The 21726-nt window shown below is 46.4% G+C and overlaps 1 long non-coding RNA gene across 9 annotated transcripts in view; it reads right to left on the bottom strand.

Moving 5' to 3' along the window:
- The window catches only part of LOC135257755 (uncharacterized), a 109357-nt gene that overhangs the window by 58753 nt on the left and 28878 nt on the right, over positions 1-21726 (bottom strand). For 2 of the 9 annotated variants that reach the window (XR_010330732.1, XR_010330728.1), the window contains exon 1: positions 10817-10892. The exons of the other annotated variants lie outside the window; for them this stretch is intronic. This is a non-coding gene — a long non-coding RNA (uncharacterized LOC135257755). Of the gene's footprint in view, positions 1-10816; positions 10893-21726 lie in introns of those variants that run through there. 9 annotated transcript variants of the gene reach the window in all.

Genomic DNA, 21726 nt, shown 5'->3' with positions numbered 1-21726 from the left:
CAAACTATCTGTAATGGTCAAGTCCAGACGGGGGTGCTATTGATTATCGCTCTTTAAAACTGACAGCTGGCTTCCATTACAGCCTCGGGGGGGGGGGGGGGGGCAGGGGGGGGGGCAGCACTGAGCAGGGTGACCTTTACACGCTCGGCCGTAAGGTCTATAAAGAAAATGCAACAGGTCCTGTAATTATGGCCTAGGGAACTGAAACTTGCAGAATTTAATTCGGGAGTGGAACACGTTTACTGCTGGGCACTGACGTCATTTATTTACACAGCCAGACTTTCACAGAGTGTGGGCGAATTACGGGCTCCTCTGAATGTATTAGGATCTTTTTAGAGGGTACGTTTCCAAACACGGCCCCCTCACTGAATAACTGCTTTCTATCCTTGGCGTAAAATCACACTTCACATATTCAGATTCAAACACAACACAAGTACAGGACAATGTCTCTACATCTGCTAATACTAGATGCATTTTGTCAATGAGTGTGACTGGGCCTTTGGTGTGTGTGTGTGTGTGTGTGTGTGTGTGACTGGGCCTTTGGTGTGTGTGTGTGTGTGTGTGTGTGTGTGTGTGTGACTGGGCCTTTGGTGTGTGTGTGTGTGACTGGGCCTTTGGTGTGTGTGTGTGTGTGTGTGTGTATGTGTGTGTGACTGGGCCTTTGGTGTGTGTGTGTGTGACTGGGCCTTTGGTGTGTGTGTGTGTGTGTGTGTGTGTGTGTGTGTGTGTGTGTGTGTGACTGGGCCTTTGGTGGTGTGTGTGTGTGTGGCTGTGTGTGTTGTGTGTGTGTGTGTGGTGACTGGGCCTTTGGTGTGTGTGTGTGTGATGGGTTGTGTGTGTGTGATGGCTTGTGTGACTGGGCCGGTACGTGTAGTGGTGGGTTGTGTGTTGTACTGGGCCTTTGGCTTTGCCCATGGTGTCGTGTGTAGTGGTGAGACTCTGTAACTCCGGTGGTGTGTGTGACGGATGCTCAGTGTGTGTCGTCCCTCTGGTGTCGGCTGTGCTGTGTGACGCGCCGGTGGTGACTGGACCGGGAGTCGACTGCCCTGTGACGGGCACAGCACGCACACAGCACACACACACGACCACAGCACTACGCACACACACACACACACACGACACGCCACACAACACACAGTACACACCAGAACTCACAGACACACCAAGGCCGGTCCTCTCACAACAACATACACAACACCAAAGGCAGTCTCCAACACACACACAACACACACACACACACACACACACACACTCGCACACTCGTGCACACTCGTGCACACTCATGAGCCGATGGTGTGCAAAACCAAACGTGAGTGAGGAAAAGAGGTGAGGGAAATGATTTGAGTTTATCATTCCTTACTTTGTAAAGTACCATCATATCAGATTTTGGCCTGTCAACAGAGACAGACTGAAAGAAAACAGGACCAAACTATATCAGAATTATTTTATTAGCTCCCACCTTTGATATGAGATTACAGTACTGCTGCAATATTAAAAGGGTCAAAGACACAGACTCCCCATTGGTTTTATGCTGTTCCGACTACAAATTCAGATGGGGGGGGGGGGTGATAGTGACAGGCCTTGACAATTCAGTATCATATGAAACGCATGTATGCACACACGCACACATGCACACACACACCTTCACTCACACTACCTTTTCTATAATTAATTACAATTCCAGTAAACTACATTTTGGCCCTCTGGCCTAAACAAAATTGTCACAAAGCACTGCATTGTGGGGGTTATAGGCCATGCGTCATTTTGCCTGATTGATTGATTAACAGATTGATTGATTACATGATGCCCTGTCTGTAAATGGGGCTACTCAAAACAAACTGAATGAAAGATTGGGCTACAAGTCTCAGCTTTAAAAATGGCCTGTGTTGTAAAACAGGGTCAATTATATATAGTATATATTAATGCAGTTATATATGAACATAAATATATATGGCCTCAGACAGCAGCCGCAGGTCACCAGACGTCTTGCTCTGCTAAAACACCGAAGACTTCAGAGAGAGGAAAACCCACCGCCAGAGACTCCTAACCCTTCTGCCCCAAGAAAGAGAGAAATATAACTCAACAAAATAAAACCGTACTCTCGCGTTTTATAACACAGACAAACTAAACAGAGTCTGGACATGTATGTTTTTAACACCCCGAACACAGGGCCCAGCCAGACCCACTGTCAAAACACGGGATGTTCCATTTCCAATAAAAATCACACTTTTGATATTCTCACACTCACGTCCCCGAAGCTTCATGATGTGTGAAAAATAAATCACAGAAATAAAACACCAAACAGACTGCCTTGCGCACTCCGTAAATTTCAGCGCTTTCCTCAGATGGACGTGTTTTCCTTAACAAGAAAGATCACCACTAACATTCCAAACCTGTTTTTTTTGCAAAGAACACACTCTAACTGCCAAGGGCCCAGAAATAATGAGCCTGTCTTCCCAGTGTTATACTTATCAGGGCCCTAAGACAGATAGACAGATTATTGACTTAAGTAGTCTGAACGTCTATGGGCAAGAGCAGTTAAACAACAGAAGATATGCAGTTATAGCACCGGAGAGCCTGTGAGTTTGTCTGAAAGTGTGAAAAGGGTGTAGCTATTGGTTAGGATCCAGTTTTGCATCCTGACCCACAGTTTAAGAAACACTGACCTAACGCGGGGTGCATGACTTGCATTTGGCACATTCAACACACAGGAGAGCCGTTACTTCTCTGAGTATAAAAAAGGCATCAGATCACTACTTTATAAACACTTAAAGGGTGTCCAGTTTGCGGATTTGAGCCTGCACACCCCGCCTGTCTGTGAGCGTTGTATCCTGAGCGCTGTGCCGCAGTAGTATGCAACCCTAACCCTAACGGTACAGTAGACGTGTTTGAGTGGAGACCTGTTGTGTGTGACTGAGGATAATCTCTCCACAGGCCTCGTTTACACACAGCTGTGCACGCACTCAGACTGACCCCAAACAGCCGGGCCCCAAACAGAGCAAAAAAAGGACCAGGGGAAATTCGCTGAATTAAGTACTTTTTTAAAACGTATTACTCAAAGGGAAAGCGAGGAACCCAAGGATAAGACAGAATGTTTAGCTTGTTTTATTTGTTATATCAAGATAACCTTGTATTTGTTAGGAAGATGTTTTTAAAAGTAAAATAAATAAACATTGCCCTTACCAATGAGCCCCTCTCAGGGGACCAGGCGTGCCACTCGCAGTGAAGGATGTGGCTTCAGCGGACGGAGACGGCCGCATTAACCTGGAGGGTCTAAAGACAGCCTGACGCACAATACATAAAGTGTGTGTGACAGCACGGAGCCAAGAGTGAGTGTGTGTGCGTGTGTGTGTGTGAGAGAGAGAGAGAGAGAGACAGTGTGTGTGTGTGTGTGTGTGTGAGAGAGAGAGAGTGTATGTGAGTGTGTGTGTGTGTGTGTGAGAGAGAGAGAGAGAGCGTGTGTATGTGTGTGTGAGAGAGAGAGCGTGCGTGTGTGTGTGTGTGAGAGAGAGAGTGTGTGTGAGAGAGAGAGAGCGTGTGTGTGAGTGTGCGTATGTGTGCGAGAGTGTGTGTGTGTGTGTGAGAGAGAGAGAGGTGAGAGGAGCTGTGTTGTTGTGTGTGAGTAGTGTGAGAGAGGAGCGTGCGTGTGTGTGTGTGTGTGTGTGTGTGTGTGAGAGAGAGAGTGCGTGTGTGTGTGTGTGTGAGCGTGAGTCTGTGAGGGGGAGTGTGGGGGGTCACGGGTAAGGCGATGGACAAGTCCACTAATCTGAAACGCCGTAATTTACTAATGCACTTTACGACCGAGCTCCATCAAACTGTCTTTGGGGAGGAGGCAGATCTGAACCGTCCCAGAGACGGGCGGCTGTGGCCGGGGAGGGCCCGGCGGCCAATGAGATAGCGGGCCTGAGCACGTCGAACCGGGATAACCCCCCAGGCCATGCTGACGGAACCCTCCTGGAGGAGGCTGGGTGTGTAAACCGCCTTCCTGGAACCCAGGAAGACGTCTTTCGCCCTCACGTGGAATAACGCGAGCTTCCGCGACTTGGAAGGAGCTTTTATACGTGTTCTTCAATGTTTACTGGAGCATTTACACCATCTCCCCCAGTCTGGGTTACTCGGGGTGCAATCGTCCTAACAGGGCCCTCAAAAAATATTAGAACATCAAATGTTCTCGGGTAGTGGGACACAAAAGGGGGGGGAGGGGGGGCAGAATCCCCGGGGGCGCCCCTGTGTATGTGACTGCACACCCATGAGGTCGCAGAAGCTCGTCTTTAAAATAGCGAAAATGCTACAGGGGTTTGAGGCCATCTTCCTCCCGCACCCCCACCCCCACCCCCACCACCCCAAAAATGTATACAAGTTAGACAGAAAAAAAGGGAGAAATTATCAGGCCTACATTTGTTATTACATAAACAGAGATGTTTTAAGTGAAGATAACATTAAATATTGGGCTGAGGGGAGGGAGGGAGAGGGGGAAGCGCTAGTTTACATTCTCGCTGGAGTAGTCTTGATAACAGGCCAGGAGAAATACGAGCCGCGTTAAATGTGTGCATTAGCGTTATTTATTAGGCCTCCATTCAGCTGCTCAGCTTCTCCAGAGTTTCCCCCCAAACAAAAGCCAGAACCCTGCCCTCGCAGCGGACGCCAGTGAATAATCACTCCCCGCCGATAATCGCATAAAACAACACCATATTCGCAGACTAATAAGGAGAAAAAGTTCCATTACTCCCTCTCATTAAGGTTATTGCTCTTATCCGAGGAAGAAGAGCAGCGCGGAGGGGGTGTGGGGGGGCTCCATGATTTATGCTGAGTGATTTGGAAATGCTTTCTTAGAGGGAGGGGGGCGAGGAGACTGCGATTTCATAACTCTTTTTTTTCCATGCGTGTGCAGGCTACGTCTGGAAGTCTTCCCATCCGCTCCGATTTTTAACCAATTTATGTCCAATGAAGTGACCCCGGGAATTAATGAGGCTCGCGCTGTCAGTTCCGCCATCGCGAGGTCAACTAAATCATCCTTCCCGCCGTAATCCGCCTGCTCGGGGCTGTCGCCCCGGCTCCGCGCTCGCGATAACAGACGCGCGGAGCCCTGAGAAACGCGGCCGCATTGACACTTTCTGTCTATCCGTCTGGCCATATTTCACTCCGCCCGCCGCCGCGCTGGAAACGACGCTTTTAAACGGAGCCTGTAATTGCTGACAAACGAGCGTCGGCACGTCTTCGGGCAACAGGTCGTTTTTTTATGTTCAACATTTCAGGCGCGGCTTTCCCCGCAGGGATTTTACTTTAACACACTCCTAATTTATGTCGGTGTTTGTAATGGATTTCTGCATAATTTGTCATGCATGCATTTTCGTCGTTTAATTAGCCTACTATTAAAGAGTTGTAAATTAGTATTATTATTCAAGAGCGTACTCACCGTGAATAGCCCATTAATAACGGAACAAAACACTTTCCAACAAAAATAACAGGCAAATTTGCAGGATAATTAAATATGGTCAACAACAGAGATTCAATAAATAATTTTTTTTCTTGGATGTTATAAGATGCCAGGTGTGGATCTTTTCCAACACCACCTAAAATTATAAAGGTGCAGTGCTGCTAAATTAACAACTACGGGTCAATGACTTTATTGAGTTTAAATAAAACTACAAACCTGCAAATCTCCTGTCAACCACCCGAGAAGACATGTTCTTAACCCAAAACAAAGATGCTCTTAAAATAAGTATCCTTTTAAACAAGTTGATCTTTGTATGGTTGTGTTCCAGAGACTGCCAGGAGGCTGCTTCACGTTTTATGCATGGTTTTGCACAGCTAGGCTCTAACAATAAATTAATATGCTCTTCACCATAACTATAAATTAATATGCTCTTCATTATAGCAATAAACAGCAGATTATGGGCAGCATATAGTTTACTAAATTACTTATGGCTGTACAATACACTAATTCACTCTAACTGCCCCTATAGGACAATAAAATGCATGGTTATTTCAGAACATGTACATCTATCAACTAAAGAGAGAGGGAAGGGGATAAAATAAATGACCCTGGCTGTATCGCATTAAGGTAATTTATTTTTGTGTAAATTTTTATACGCAAGACAATAAAACCACAGACTAGGGTACCCCCCCCAGCAGAGTATCGGTATGTTTGGGAAACACGGTAAAATAAGACGACCTGGCATTAGACCGTCTCTACGGACCTTCAAACTGTGGATTCTCCTTTTCCACAATATTAACCATATTACACTGCCTGCCTTCCATTAATTACACTACTGCTGGCACGTTTAAATGGGCACAGGGGAGAAGTCTACTTTTATTTAGGATGTGCAAAGAAGGAACAGGTTTATTTTCCAATTACCAACATGGCTGTGTCTGCTAAAGAATCCCCCATCCCTCAGTGAGCGCCGCCCCTAGTGGCTGACCGGGCGAACTGCAGGCCAATGATCAGATCTCAGCGCTTTTTCAGGTCGCGGTTTGAAATGACACCACAGACATCTGGGGGAATGCGGCTAATCCGGCTAATAGAGCTCTGCGGAAGCACAACGGAGCGGGATAACGAACAGGGTCCTGCACCTTTCTGCGGGTTCGACAGGCTATCCCAGGTGGGGCTCTGTGCACGTTCAGCCCTGAGAAAAGGCCCCTAACCTGAACCACTGCTCTAAATACCCAGCCGGAGCCTGGCTCTGGATTAGCCTGTCTGCTAAGCAAATAAATACTGCAGCAGCCACAACACCCAGGGCCAGATTGATGCCTTTCTTTAGTCTTTAGTGATGGCAATCTGAGCACCTTCAACTCCCCCTCCAACTAGCTCCTGTCCCCAAACTACCCCGCACACAGGCACACACACGCAGACATACATACACGCACACACGCACGCACACATACGCACACAGACACACAGACACACACAGATGCACACACGCACGCACGCACACACACACACTCCACCCTGTGGGTTTCGTAGTGTGTTTATCCTGGGCAGTATTTTAATTAGAGGTGCTAGACTCTCCACAGACTGCATGCTGTTAAAGAACAAAACCACACAAACAAAACGGCAAACTCTGTGGGAACGGAGTGCTGAGTTTGCATTTATTGTGGACTTCCTGAATTCTCACCACTCCAAGTTAGAAAGAGGACCTGCAGGAGATGTGAGTGCCTTCACACACACACACACACACACACACACACAAGGAAACACCCCCGCCCTCCCCTGAAAAAATGGCCCAAAACGACACTGTACAGCACAAAGTAAAAAGTGCAAACTACAAACCCCCAAAAACCAAAACACAATTGCACACAAGTCATACTTCATGTCATTACCAAAAAAAGGTTGCAAATAGAATAATTAACAGTCATTGGTCCCAAGGAACATTATGAATATGGATATGAGAATACCTGTGTGTGCATCTATATTTTATTGTGTTTAGTCTTCTAAACTTTGCCGATGATTACATGATGTTTTTATTATGATTTACTCTTGAGAACTTTGAGCTGAAGGTGTTCTATGAAAGCTGCTGTAAAAATAAAGCTTGTGCTGCATGTTGGCTAACCTGTCACCTCACCGCGTTACTGCGCAGTCCGCTATCTGAGCCCCGCAGTCCGGTAGCCTAGCCCTGCAGTCCGCTAGCCTAGCCCTGCAGTCCGCTAGTCGAACCGCACAGTACGCTAGCCGAACCGTGCAGTGCGCTAACCAAGCTGTACAGTACGCTAGCCAAGCCACACAGTATGCTAGCCGAGCCGCACAGTACGCTAGCCGAGCCGCACAGTACGCTAGCCGAACCGCGCAGTGCGCTAGCCGAGCCGCACAGTATGCTAGCCGAGCCACACAGTACGCTAGCCGAGCCATGCTATTACTGCATCAGAGCATGCCTCCCACTCCTGCAGAGCGCAGGCACAGAATCCACCAGAGGGGGCGCTGTTCTCCAGTTAAGGCCTGCCTCCTGCCTGCCCAGGCACCAGTAGGGCCAGGACTGTTACACCAGACAGTGCAGCGACTCACTGCACTCGCCTGCAGAGTAACATGTTCAACAGAGTTTATACGAGTCCAGCAGGGACCATGTGCTCCACCAGAATAAAGTGTACTCTATCAGAATAGAACATACTCCATCAGAATAAAATGTACTCTGTCAGTGTTGATTTATCGCTGAATGTTTTACTGTTTGTATTTTAACGGTGACAGGGCACGGCAATTTCTTAAATTACAGCAGTCCTATGAAAACATTTAAACAGCGCAACTGTAACCTCTGGCTTTTCTTACCCATCAGTCTCCCTCTCTGGGAGAAGAGCCCCCCAACCCCCCCCCCTCCCCGCCCCCCCGTCCCCGCCCCGCCCCCCCTCCCTGTGAGCTCTATCGGGGGCACGGGGCAGTTCTCGGGGTGCCAGTCAGGCTGATATACAGACGAGCCGCGGGGCGACGGCTCGCTGTGTAAATCTGCCCTGGAGTTCGGAGCCTCGGCCATTTCATACTTCAGCCGCTCTTAAAACAAACGCTGAGGTGGGGGTGATGTCAGTCCCCCACAGCCTTGAGAAGAAGCAGCCCCTCTTAGGGATGGAGCTGGAGGGGGCAGCTAAATTTATTTGCCCCCTCCCCTACTATGTTTGAGTTGTCTGGATGCACTGAAGGCTGCTGTTTTGTAAAGAGACAGTTGGACTTAAGTGGACATGCTGGTGTTTCCAGATGAATCCACTGACTGATTATCTGCCTGTTCTGCTGTTGCCCTGGTTTCAGAGTGGATTGGCAGTGTTGTGCGTGCGTGCGTGCATGCGTGTGTGTGTGTGTGTGTGTATGTGTGAGAGAGAGTGCGTGTGTGTGTGTGTGTATGTGTGAGAGAGTGTGTGTGCTCCTCTCTGCTCTGAGGCCTGTGTGTCCTGCTCTGTTTAAGATGGGTGCTGCACATGCCCACTGTCCTGGTCATAAAGCACATGAGCGATGCCTGTTTTTAACACCTATCTGCAGAGGATCTATGGGTCGTGACTTACACTATCAGAGCCACACCCAACCACCTGGACTACAGATACTACAGGAGAGAGTTAGCACCCTCACTGCGCTGACTGAGCCAATCAAGAGCCCTGCTGCGCTGGCTGAGCCAATCAAGAGCCCTGCTGCGCTGGCCTAGCCAATCAAGAGCCCCGCGCAGGCACATTCTCATGGTGACAACAACAAAAGTGACCGTCTGCTACAGGAAGTTATGTCACAGCACCAGAACAATGGTGTGATCTTTTCCCTGCAGCTTTTCTGGCAGGAACTGAAGCTCTGCAGGTCAGGTCCATTAATCCAGGAGTAAATAACTCCATTATAAAGCCATCAGCTCATCAGCAGCCTGCAGAGCATAATGTAACACGCTGAGAGTTTACCGCGTACAAACACAAACAAAGCCCTGGCAGGCCCGAGACACCGCGACCCAACGGCACCGCCACCCAACGGCACCGCCGCCCAACGGCACCGCAACCCAACGGCACCGCCGGAATGCCCACGGTGGCGCTCCATTAATGTTTGTTTCCAAAAACAAATCAGATGTTTGTCTCGGATGGTCCACAACCAAGCAATAGCAGATCAGAGCTAGGCCGTTTCTCCTCAGAAAATACTACAGGTCAAAAAATATTTATTTTAGCTAGAACACGGATGCTCACAAACACGGAAAGAGTGGGAAGACTGCGCCGGTGAGAACAGGTAATTCATTCAACCTTTCCGTTTGGCTCACCAATATTCACATTAATAAGGACTCTTCATTTGGTACAAAAGAAACACAGAAGTATTATAAACAGTTATAAACAGCTGGGCTGGCCACAAGGAAGAAGAAGCAGCCAGAAAAACTCTTAAGGCTCACGGAAATCCCTCAAACCCAGTCTCATCTTTCTCCGGTACGAAATTACAACAGTAATGTTGTATTTGGACATCCAGAGATAAGCATCAAACTGAAGAAAATGGTGTGACTCCACATTTAATAACACTTCCTCAACAAGAGAACAAACACAGCAGCAATCAGATGATATTACAGCACAGGACTGACCAGACGGTGCTGGCTGGGTGAGATGCCGTTTGGAAAGGCAATGCTAAAAAGTCTCCCCCCCTCTCCCCCCCAGCGATGGGACCAGAAATCGGTCTAGCCGCCTGAACCGCTGGTTGATGTTGCCATTATAAAACAATCTTTTTTTAGAAGCAGAATTTGCCCGTGAAAGTTTTTTGTGTGCATTGACAGGCATATGGGTTTTGGGAGGATATTTTTAACTATATTCTTGGAAAAGGAAACATATACAGCAAAGAAAACAGTATAAGTGGCCTGCCACACATCCTACCCAAGTGTTTACATAACAGAACAGAACAGCTTACCCATCTGTCAGCAGATGTTCAAATATAAGCTCTCTCACCCCAGAAAAAAAACAATAATAAGCTGAATATGATGATGCACTAAAACAGGTATAAAGGCTCATTTGCAGGCTCAAGCCTGACCTGCCATTGTGGTCTTTAGCACGCTGTTCATATAACAGAAACTGAAGAGTGCTATCAAAAACCCAATCCTAACAAAGCGCACCTCATGCTAGGGATGTCCTCCATCAGTAGAGTCAGGTGCGCCACATTAGGGTTGGTGTGAAAACCTGCAGGACGGCAGATCTCCAGGAGCAGGGTTGAGCAGCCCTGCCATACAGCATGTAGGCCTATATATTTTTCAGACCACAGAACCACACCATCTAAATATTTACAGGTTTTTTTGATGTCCAGCAAATGTTTGACTTATTATATTCTAAGTTTAGTCTTTAACATTATCCTCTTTCGGGATGAAAAAGAAAAGGAAGGATTGATTAAAGATGGTTTTACCGTTTTGTTTGCAGGGTGGAAGCTGAACAGAAGGCCATGGTCTCGCCTGTGCGTTTGGGGGCGTGGCCAAACAAAAGGCTCAAACCAACTCAAGCCCACACTTATATGGGGGTGGTGGGCTGGACCATATCTAGTAGAACAGGGGTATGGGATGCAACTATGAAGTGATTAAATGCTTGTGTAATTCATGAAGCATTTTGAAATGTGCCTGCTGTTATCAATTTTTTTAAAACGACTGTTTGATACTATAGGGCTATGAGATTTACATCAAAAAATGTTATATTCCTTGAATAAGAAAGCCATTTTTTTTTTCAAATTTGTTAAAAATATATACTACTGGGGCAGTCACAACCACTCTTGTTATAGTACCAACACACTGAGGCCGGTCTATGAATCTGAATCAAGAGAATCAGAGAAGAAAAATAATGACTGAAGAAGAAAAGAAAAACTTCCCACAGTGGAGAGATCAAGCACAGTGACGGGTAATTTGTGTGAAGTTTTCCTTTGGCTGCTAGCCTGGCGCTAGAAGACCTGCAACAGCACTGTACGCTAACGCACAGCTCTACGCTACAGTCCCATAACTGAACACAGAGATAATAATCACAGCTCTACGCTACAGTCCCATAACTGAACACAGAGATAATAATCACAGCTCTACGCTACAGTCCCATAACTGAACACAGAGATAATAAGCACAGCTCTACACTACAGTCCCATAACTGAACACATAGATAATAAGCACAGCTCTACGCTACAGTCCCATAGGTGAACACAGAGATAATAAGCACAGCTCTACGCTACAGTCCCATAGCTGAACACAGAGATAATAATCACAGCTCTACGCTACAGTCCCATAACTGAACACAGAGATAATAATCACAGCTCTATGCTACAGTCCCATAACTGAACACAGAGATAATAAGCACAGCTCTACGCTACAGTCCCATAACTGAACACAGAGATAATAATCACAGCTCTACGCTACAGTCCCATAACTGAACACAGAGATAATAAGCACAACTCTACGCTACGGTCCCATAACTGAACACAGAGATAATCACAGCTCTACGCTACAGTCCCATAACTGAACACAGAGATAATAACATCACTAGAACATTACCGATGTCCCACCGCAGTTTCCAATTCCCGAAACACGCATTGCTCAGGCCTGACGTGTGGCCTGGGCACAGGACCGTTCTCCAAACAAGTCAGCTGATGCTTTATGGAGCGCTCCGCCATTTTACGAGCCTCCGTGAGCCATTCACACGGGGGCCACTTTCTGTTTAATTTAGGAACTCCGCAGCAAAGCGATAAAACGACGAACTGTGTCCAAAACAGGCACTGACAGTCAATTAACGCACATTGGTTTTATTAATGAAAGGCGGCCATGTTGTATTGGTGTTTAAGTAAGGGGATGGTGTTCTTCAGAGTTACAGAGTTCTCAACCCGTCCCGTCCCGTCCCGTCCCAGCCGCGAGCGGCAGAGCCAGTACCTGTTCCCCTGTTCGGCAGAACGTCGTCATAACGACGGAACACCAACACAGCAGCGGGCAGCATCTGCTATTGGACAGACTCTCGTCCAATGGCAGCGCCCGTTCCTAAGCCACGCCAGAGACCACACAACTGAGTTGGACAAAATCAGTGCGTATAAATCTGCTGCGGCAACATAAAACACCAGCCCCTGTTTCTAACCCTGAAATACAGAGAACTGTCAAACCTGTGACACTAATGTCCTTCTGTCTCTTACTCATCAGGGAAGCGGTTCCCTCCAGGCTGGGGTTCATCTGTATTCCCCCTGAAGGCCAGTTCAGGTCAAACACAGGCTCAGTTCAGAAAAAAAAAAAACTTAAACGTAATGTCAGTGGTTTCTGCTACAACTTTCTTTTCTCGTTTATGTCCGATGTACCAAGCCCAACAAAAAACCCCTCTCTTGATTCCCGATTGACTCAGATGTGTCACGTTAAGCATCTGGCCCAATCACAGTTGAGCATCTACAGTAGTATGAAGATAAATGGTTGCATTTTTTTGAAACAAGAATGAACTTAATACTGACCTGACTCTCGGGTTCTGCTCCAGTGTGTGAGTTTGTTCTGACATCACCGACACTGGCACCATTAGCAAGTGGTATTCCTGTGCAAAGGTAATAAACCACTGAACAAGGTTTAAATTCAGCGACAAAGACCAAAGTTAATGTTTTAAAGGGACACACACAGACTCCCCTTTGTAGCTGTAAAAAGATCCCTGAAACCCTGCAGACCATTTGAGACCACAAGCATGATTTATGGAGCTGGGCTGCTCGTCTCTGAAAAATTAATAGTAGGAAATGCAGGAGAGGCCGGACAGCTCGTCCAAAATACACTTTCAGCCTTCAGCAAAAATCAGTCACAAACCTGGGTGGCCCACCTCTTTTCCTCCGGTTTCCCATGTTAATGTCATAATAAGAGAAAGAAATCCCAACCACAAGCTTTAGTTTGGGTTACACAAAAGAAATTGTGATATTGTTCACACAAACCCACCACAAACGTCAAGTCCACCACTGATGGTATTTTCCTATTTCTTTCGTGTGGTAGCTGAACAAAAAAAAAAACCCAAAACAATATTTTCTTGAGTCAACGTACCCCCACACACTGGTGAAATATTCATTGACTTTAAATATAAACACAAAAATTACTTTTTTTAACTTCACTTAAATTAGTTCAAGTATATGAGTTTTTCAGACAGAAAAGCCACAGAATGCATTATGGGAAATGGATGTTTAGAATTACTCGAGCAGTTTAATGGCTCCCTTAAGCAGTACCGCTGAAGGCCTTAAAACCACCGCCTGAATCACAAACTGAGCCCAAAGTACTGCTCCCCACTTTCCGCACTCTTTCATTTTGGGCTAAAATGTTTACATAATGCAACTGCATAACAAAGAAAAAGCTCCACATTTTATTGCATAAATGGAACAGACTCAACGCTCCAAAGATCATATTTCAATCGCGTGATGTCACTTATGTGAAAGTGCTGTCGTAAATTCAGCATGGATAATGGACGTCTGCCTGCTTGATCCAAGAATGTATAAATAAAATAAATATGTATAAAATAAACTGACCCGGTAGAAGACGCCTGTCAGAGCAGCACTTTTACAAAGGCATTTAACTACTTGCTAAATATGCTTTCAAATACAAGACAGCCATACATTTGAAAAAAGAATCTTTAGCAAGTATTTCAATGCCTTTGTGAAAACACAACCTTGCGTATTAAGTGCACCATATGGATTATTTTGTTATGATTATTTATTAATATCTATGACAGTACAGGCTAATACACTCTGGACTGGCGGAGGCATTTTGTGCAGTATACTGTAATCATGTATACAGCAGTGCACAGGTGTGCAGAGATGAGAGGTGATCACCCCGGGCACAAACCTGGACCCATAGCTATGACACCATATGTTCTATTACATCGTTCATCTCTTGAGGGGTGAACAAATTGTTTTGTTTTTTTTCACAAAACACAAAGAGTTTGGTGAGTTGAACAATCACTGAAACCTAACTCTGGCTGAAAAGAAGGTTATAGTTTAAACTTGAAATTGAGACAAAGTTAAGAAATAGGCAATATGATCATTCTACAGCATTACATTACATTTCAACATTTAGCAAGGTCGATTATCCGGACCAACATGCAGCTTACATTTTTACAAACAACCAATTAATAAAGTAGGATATTTACTGGAAGGATTCCGTTTTAACACTGAGCTCGAACCAGTTCCCAAACCACACAGCCATCTCAAAGGCAGAAAACTCCTTCTTCAGCTGGAATACAGCCACCAATCCTCTCAACTCCTTCCACACCCTGCTGTAAGATAGCTGAAGTATTAACTGCTAAAAATATATTTTAAAGAAAATAAAATTTTTATAATGTGATATATTCAACACCACTGCCAACACTTTCCCCACATGCAGGTCTGAGGATAAAATACACTCACAGAGCACAGTGCATTTTCATCCAGAGGAACTTGACTGTAAAAACTAAATTAAATTAAAAAATAAAATAAATTAAACTAGTTTTACACAACTACTGGACTGTTATTCTTTTTTTATTTAATAACTCCAGTATTGCTTTTATTTGATCACTATGCCGTGTTTAAAGACCAGTGCTAGATTTACTCTGGACAGCAGTGAGAATGATAGATTTTAATGGCCTGAATGGTCTGTTCTCGTCATTAAAATTTCTTATCTTTAAATTCAGTAACTACTGTAAAATATACTATGAACTTAACCAGCTATAGCCAGTCTACTTAATTATACATCAATTCAAATTTAAACGCGTGAACCAAGTCACAGCGCTGCAAAATATCCAACCGAAGCAGCGAGGGCAATAACCATTAATCAGGATGATGAACACGCTGAGCTGGGATATTGTGTTAAGCCCGTTTCTGTTTTGTGAAATAAAGTCAAAGACCTGTTTGTTCTCTATATTTGGAGAATTCTACAGAGGCAGGGAGGACCGAGGGCAACTGGAAACATTTCGTAAATCTTGCGTCGCAGAAAAAAAGGGGGGAAAAATCCCACAGCATCACGATAAATGCGTTTTATTTTCTCCCGTCCGTCCGACAGGATGTCCAACCGAGCCGCGCGCAGATCCTGGACCTGCTCGTCTGAAGAGGAAAACAGAACCGCGGCTCCGATACTCTCTCAACGGCTCCTGACGGCGGTTTTTTCTCTCTTTCTTTTCTGTAAGCGTGCTTTATTTCACATCCATGCAACAGTTCATCTTTCTGAAAGAGCTTTTTCCTCCCCTGGCTGCCCTGTCTCAGCCTCTACGGCACAGAATAACTCGTGCTGCACTGTATTAAGTGTGTACGAGCCATTAAGCTCAGCTTGCCTGCTCACTAAATCACCGAAGGCACATTCGTCTTTCCCGACAAATCCGTCATTCAAAACGTTTTCCACACCTAATCCTCATTTCAGCCACCCAGATAATTTTTCATTGTTAAATCAACAGTGAAATGTGCTGTCAGTACATTTAACTCTGATAGAACACATTTACTCTGATAAAGTACATTTAACTCTGATAGAACACATTTACTCTGATAGAGCGGATTTAACTCTGATAGAACACATTTACTCTGATAAATGTAAATTTGTAAGGAAAGGTTTGGACAACGTTGAACCCACACACACACACACACACACACACACACACACACACTCTCACACACACACACACACACACACACACACACACACACACACACACACACACACGCCCGCACACGTGTGCTCGTGACCAGCGCAATTTGTTCTAACTTGAATGAATATTTTTATGGGCAGACTTGACTTCTGCAAAAACATTAATTCTGAAAGGCCAGACAGAGCCCACTGTAAATTTTAAATTTGTCTCCTTAAATTATTTCCCTCATATTTCAGTGTTTAAGAGGTGGACTGTGCGGTTTCACAGACCGAGTGCTGTTATTCTGAACAGAGGCTGGGGCTCTGACCTTCTTATTCGATTTTAATAATAATAGTAATAATAATACATTTATTCATAAAGCGCCTTTCAGGGCACTCAAGGTCACTTTACAGGGAAATCTGGATAAGGCACAAAGTACAGAGGAATAAAAACAAAGACATTAAATTATTCAGAGAACCGTCAAGGGAAGAAACAATATAAATGCGCTGTTAAAAAAGGTAATGTATGCATGCCTGTGTGTGTGTGTGTATGTGGGTGTGTGGGTGTGTGTGAGTGTGTGTGCGTGTGTGTGTGAGTATGTGCGAGAGTACGTGTGTGTGTGTGTGTGTGTGTGTGTGTGTGTGTGTGTGTGTGTGAGTGTGTGGTTAAATATCTTGCAGGTACGCTTGTCTAAAGAAGTGGGTCTTCCGCTGTTTTCTAATGAAAAGAGTGAGTCAGATTTTATTCTCTTTGTTAGTTTTTAATTCAGAGTCCCTCTCCCCCTTTTTGGTTGTCATTTACTCTGTAAAAGAAAATGAGCTTTTATTTGAAAAGGAAAATTGCAGCGCAGCTGCGTTTATTGGATCATCAATTACCTTTAATGCGAAAGAAGGGGGGGTCATTTGATCACTCTGTAATGTGGTCACAGACGCTGGCAGCATAAACACCATTTTAAAAAATGTTACAAAAACGTTTTTTTTTTCTTTTTTCTTTTTGCGGTGGCCCATTACGAACAGTCATAAAGCTCCACTTGAGCAGTGGGAAGTGAGACAGCGTTTCCATTCTGGCAAACGCACACCAAGCGCACGGTTAACCCATCTGCAGCACCGGCGAAAAGAGAAGTGGCTTTCTGTTTAAAATAACACATTATCTGCACAGTGCAGCCAGGCCACCTTCAGATGCTATCTGACCGTCCCTCACTGCAAGCAGCCGCATCACGATGATAGCAATAACAGCCATGCTTCAACGTGAAGTATCCAGACATACACACAGGTGAGGTTCACACACACACACACGGACACGCACACACATGCACACACACGGACACGCACACACACGGACACGCACACACACGGACACGCACACACATGCACACACATGCACACACACGGACACGCACACATGCACACACACGACATGCACATACACACATGCTCACACGCACACGCACACGCACGAACACACACACACACATGCTCACACGCACATGCACACACACACACACACGCTCATACGCACATGCACACACACATACGCACAGACACACATATGCTCACACACAAACACACACACACAAACACATATATAAATGGAGTGGAGTATAACTTCACTGTGCAGTCAGTGAAAAACTAAAAAAATTGATAACAAAAAACAATGAACCTCAATAATCCGGCCTTCCCTGGTTTTCCATCAAAGACCAGAGCAGACCAGGTGTGCGGTCTCACCTGCACATGGACCGCAGGTGCTCTGGAAGAGCGGTTCCCAGTTTGCCGTGCTCCAGGGTCAGGACGCCAGGCCTCACTGGCAGGCCAGCTGCTCACGGCTCCGCCCACAGCACTGTGACTGATGTGCTGTCTGTTGAAATCAGCAGTGGGCCCAAGGTTGGCCCCTGTGGAACAGTATGAGCCACAGGCCTCTCAGTGCACAGTACGGTCTAAAGCAAACCGTAGGTCTTCACTGCAACCCTAATTTGGCACAACTGATTCTACTAATTAGCAGTTAGCTGTTGTTAGGGATGGAGCGAAAAACCTACAGGACGGTAGATCTCCAGGAATAGGGTTGGGCAGGTAGGACAGGTAGCAGAAGCGGACATGGCCTGGAGATCAGGCCAAAGAAAGACCCTAACCCCGACCCAAAAACCCAGGAGCCCAGATAGATTAGACCGGACTCTGTCCTCATTTCCCCTTTACGAGGAAAATAACACAACAGTTGCTTTCTGCAGAAGTGCTGCTTTCGCCATTTGAAAAGCTTGCGCACTCACTGAAACGGTTTTCCAGCCTCGCCATTGGCCGATCCTCAGCCAATGGCGTCGCTCCTCTGAGAAGGCACGGTAACCGTAAAGTGTGGAGGGGCTCTGCAGACATTCAGGAGCTGGCCTCTGTTAATCAAATAATTTCAAAACTCTGCGCACCCCAGTAACTAAAGGAAGTGGTTGCAGCCTGTCATTTTCAGAATACGGAACTAAGGATGTTGTTGTGGTATTCATGCAGTTGCTCGAAGCAAATTTAAGCTGTGAATATCACTGTGGTCAGTCTTTGTCTCGACAAACCTGATCCTTCGAAACTTGTGCTGCCTACTGTTATTCAGCTCCAAACTCTCAGCCACACATTTACACTGCTGTTTAAGGACAATATAAATCATGCACTACAGCTGTTACCTGATAATTACATGCTGGTACTGAAGACTGCACTTAACCAGGGTGCATGAAACCTGAGCAAGTAAAGCAGGAATAAAGCGAGCCATACGTTCAGTAGAACAAAGTGTGCCGTCATCCTGCATAAATAATAAAGGGGGAATTGCCTCTCAGCCAGATCGATAACAGGCTTCATTATGAGTATTTCGAAACTTCATATCATGAATGCCACAGGAGAAATTGAGGAACTCAAGTTTTTTTTTCTTCTTTTTTTCTTTCTCAGTGTCGCTAAAACACGTCCCTGCTGGTGGTCGGTCACTTTCGGGTTGCACAGAATAAAGAAGTCTGGTTTCCTGAGAGTAAATATACATTTTTAATTATTCGCCTAACCTTTAACAAGCCCTTCCGCACAGCTGAACGGCCAGCTGAGGACCTCTGGAGAAACAGGCATGTGGAAACGACACGACCTGCGATGGGGAGCCCAGTGACCCCCCAAAACAACCACTTGGACACTCTGCTCTGAAATGGGACACATTTCAGCAAAGGCTCCCTGCCCTGTCTCATAAAAAAAACTTTTAAATCCCTGAGTGCAAATTTCGCCGTTTTAACTCGACCATCTGCTGTACGGGACAGGAATGCTGTTTACGCGTTTGCTGCACCGTGCTGGTTGAGTCAGCTTCAGCAGCAGTGGAAGGAGTATCCTCTGGGCCGGATGGAGACTGCAGGACCCGTCTGTGTGGGTGACCAGGCTGTTCACTAGTCCAATGCAGCAGGAATAGACCTCTACTTATTCAACAGGTACCCATAAGTGCTGCGGGATCTTTAAAAACAACTGCGAGACGAGCAATCACCTGTAAGCTGCACCCTGAATGACAGCACCTCCTTCAACACAGCATCCCCATCACCACACTGCAGCCCAGAACTTTAACTGGTTCGGAGGGAAGAGCGCCCCCTATTGGTGACTGAAGCATAAAAACCTGAGAACCATACCCTGCATTACAATGTGTAAATAGGGCCAAACAGTGACTGAAGCTGCAGAGGAGCAGTGCTGCCATACCTGATGTTCTCAGGGACAGGTGAGTGCTACGTTTCACTCTGGGTGAGGCTAAAACAGGTGAGCTTTTCATCAAGGTTAGGGAAGTCTGCAACACATACAAACTAACTTCAGCCATTAAAAGCAGTGAAATAAACGACACAAATGCATGGTATTGTGATTGCACTCATATAGACTCAGTTAGAGCTTTTTAATTTGAGCTCAATAAGCATGTTCTTCATAGTTGTGGGTGCAAAGTATAACTTCTCAGAGCGAATGCGTGATAGTGGGTGGGCATCTCATTCGGACAGGTACTTGCTATGTTTTTACTTTACTGTAGTATGTATGTGGCCTTCTAGAAAGCCAGCTGGGGGGTGGGGGTGGGGGGGGAGGGGGGGCAGAAAGGGGTTGAGTCCACAGGAGCTTGTAGGAGGCCTTCAGGCACATTCATCAAAGTCAGCGAGGCGGGGGCTAATTTGTAGTACAGCTGTTTCCATATATGATGTGTTGAAACACTCAATCAGAAAATGGGGGGGGGGCAAAAAAACTGGTGTCCGCAGCCAGAACGTGAAACACATTCGGAGCCGTAATGGAGGGGGGGGGGGGGCGAGGGGGGGGTATGTACGCAGCTACCACAGTAACCCGATAAGTGCCTCGCTTAGCAGAGTGCACATTCAACAGCACAATTAAAACAGCCATAGATGTCAGCTGTTCTAATTTGTTAACTGGGGGATGGGGGTGTATGAGCTGTGAAGCCTTATGGAAGAAGACTGTGTGGGGTAAGGTCCCTGTGTGTGTGTGTGTGTGTGTGTGTGTGTACGCGTGCGTGTGAATGCATGTGTGCTGTATGCAGACCCTCAAACTGCTTTTTACAGACAGTAAAATATCAAAACTGTATTTGCTTATTTTCGTATTTAACAGTCAGTAAAATATTATGAGTGTATTTGTTTATTTTTGCACAGTGTGAAACCATTTGACTTTTCACACCTTTTCTTTTTCTTTCTTTTTTTTCAAAATACTTGCCAAATACCTTCTAAAAAAAAACATGGTTTCCAATGCAGGAGTACAAAAAAGCAAAAGAGAAAACCGAAAAGAAGGTTAAAAACCTCCCAGAATGCCCTGCTCTGTCTCTCAGCCGGATGCTGGGCGCCTGACACAGACAGCTCAATCCTCTCCCAGAAGCAGAGCTGCCAGGCCCAGCTGGCTTTGACATTACGGAGAGCCCCTGACTGACAGAGGCCCTGGCCTTGGGCCGGGCCCCGGGGGGGTCCCGCGAGTACATCGGGCTCCCCTTTTAGGCTGCTGATTTAGTGGCCCCGGCGGCCCCCAGCCGCCCCTCCTCGCCCCGGCTCCCTCTCGGTTTACTCGCGGGGGCGCCCCGAAAACCGTCCTCCGCCGATATATCAGCTTTATGATTTCCTGAGGAGCCCGTAGAGGAGCCCAAGGCCGAGCAGCTGCACCTGTTCCGTTTAACGCACAGCCCGGTGTCCGCTGGGCTCGGGGTGGGGGGGGGGGGGGGCCGAGGGGGGGCCGCAGCGGCACACCCTGCATGTGCGTCGTCCATTTCTCCTCAGGCATAATCACGGCCAGCCGTGGGGCCTTTACAATACACTCAGCATTCTGTATCTATATCGACATGTGTGTGATTTATTTTTATTTTAAACACTTGGGTAAAGTAACCAGAAACCAGCACAGCGGTGACATGGAAAGAAAAAGCAGCAACAGCCAGGGACAGAACTGCATGTGATGTGTGCCTGCTATGTGATCCAACAGCACTCTGGGGCGGGTCATGACCCAACACCACCCTACCCAACCCTCTCTACCCCACACCACTCTATCCAACACCACCCTACCCAACCCTCTCTACCCCACACCACTCTATCCAACACCACCCTACCCAACCCTCTCTACCCCACACCACTCTATCCAACCCTCTCTACCCCACACCACTCTATCCAACACCACCCTACCCAACCCGCTCTACCCCACACCGCTCTATCCAACACCACCCTACCCAACCCTCTCTACCCCACACCACTCTACCCAACACCACCTTACCCAACCCTCTCTACCCCACACCACTCTATCC

The sequence above is a fragment of the Anguilla rostrata genome, chromosome 6 (assembly GCF_018555375.3).
Source record: "Anguilla rostrata isolate EN2019 chromosome 6, ASM1855537v3, whole genome shotgun sequence".
Lineage (NCBI taxonomy): Eukaryota > Metazoa > Chordata > Actinopteri > Anguilliformes > Anguillidae > Anguilla > Anguilla rostrata.
This window is presented reverse-complemented; position numbering and strand designations above follow the sequence as displayed.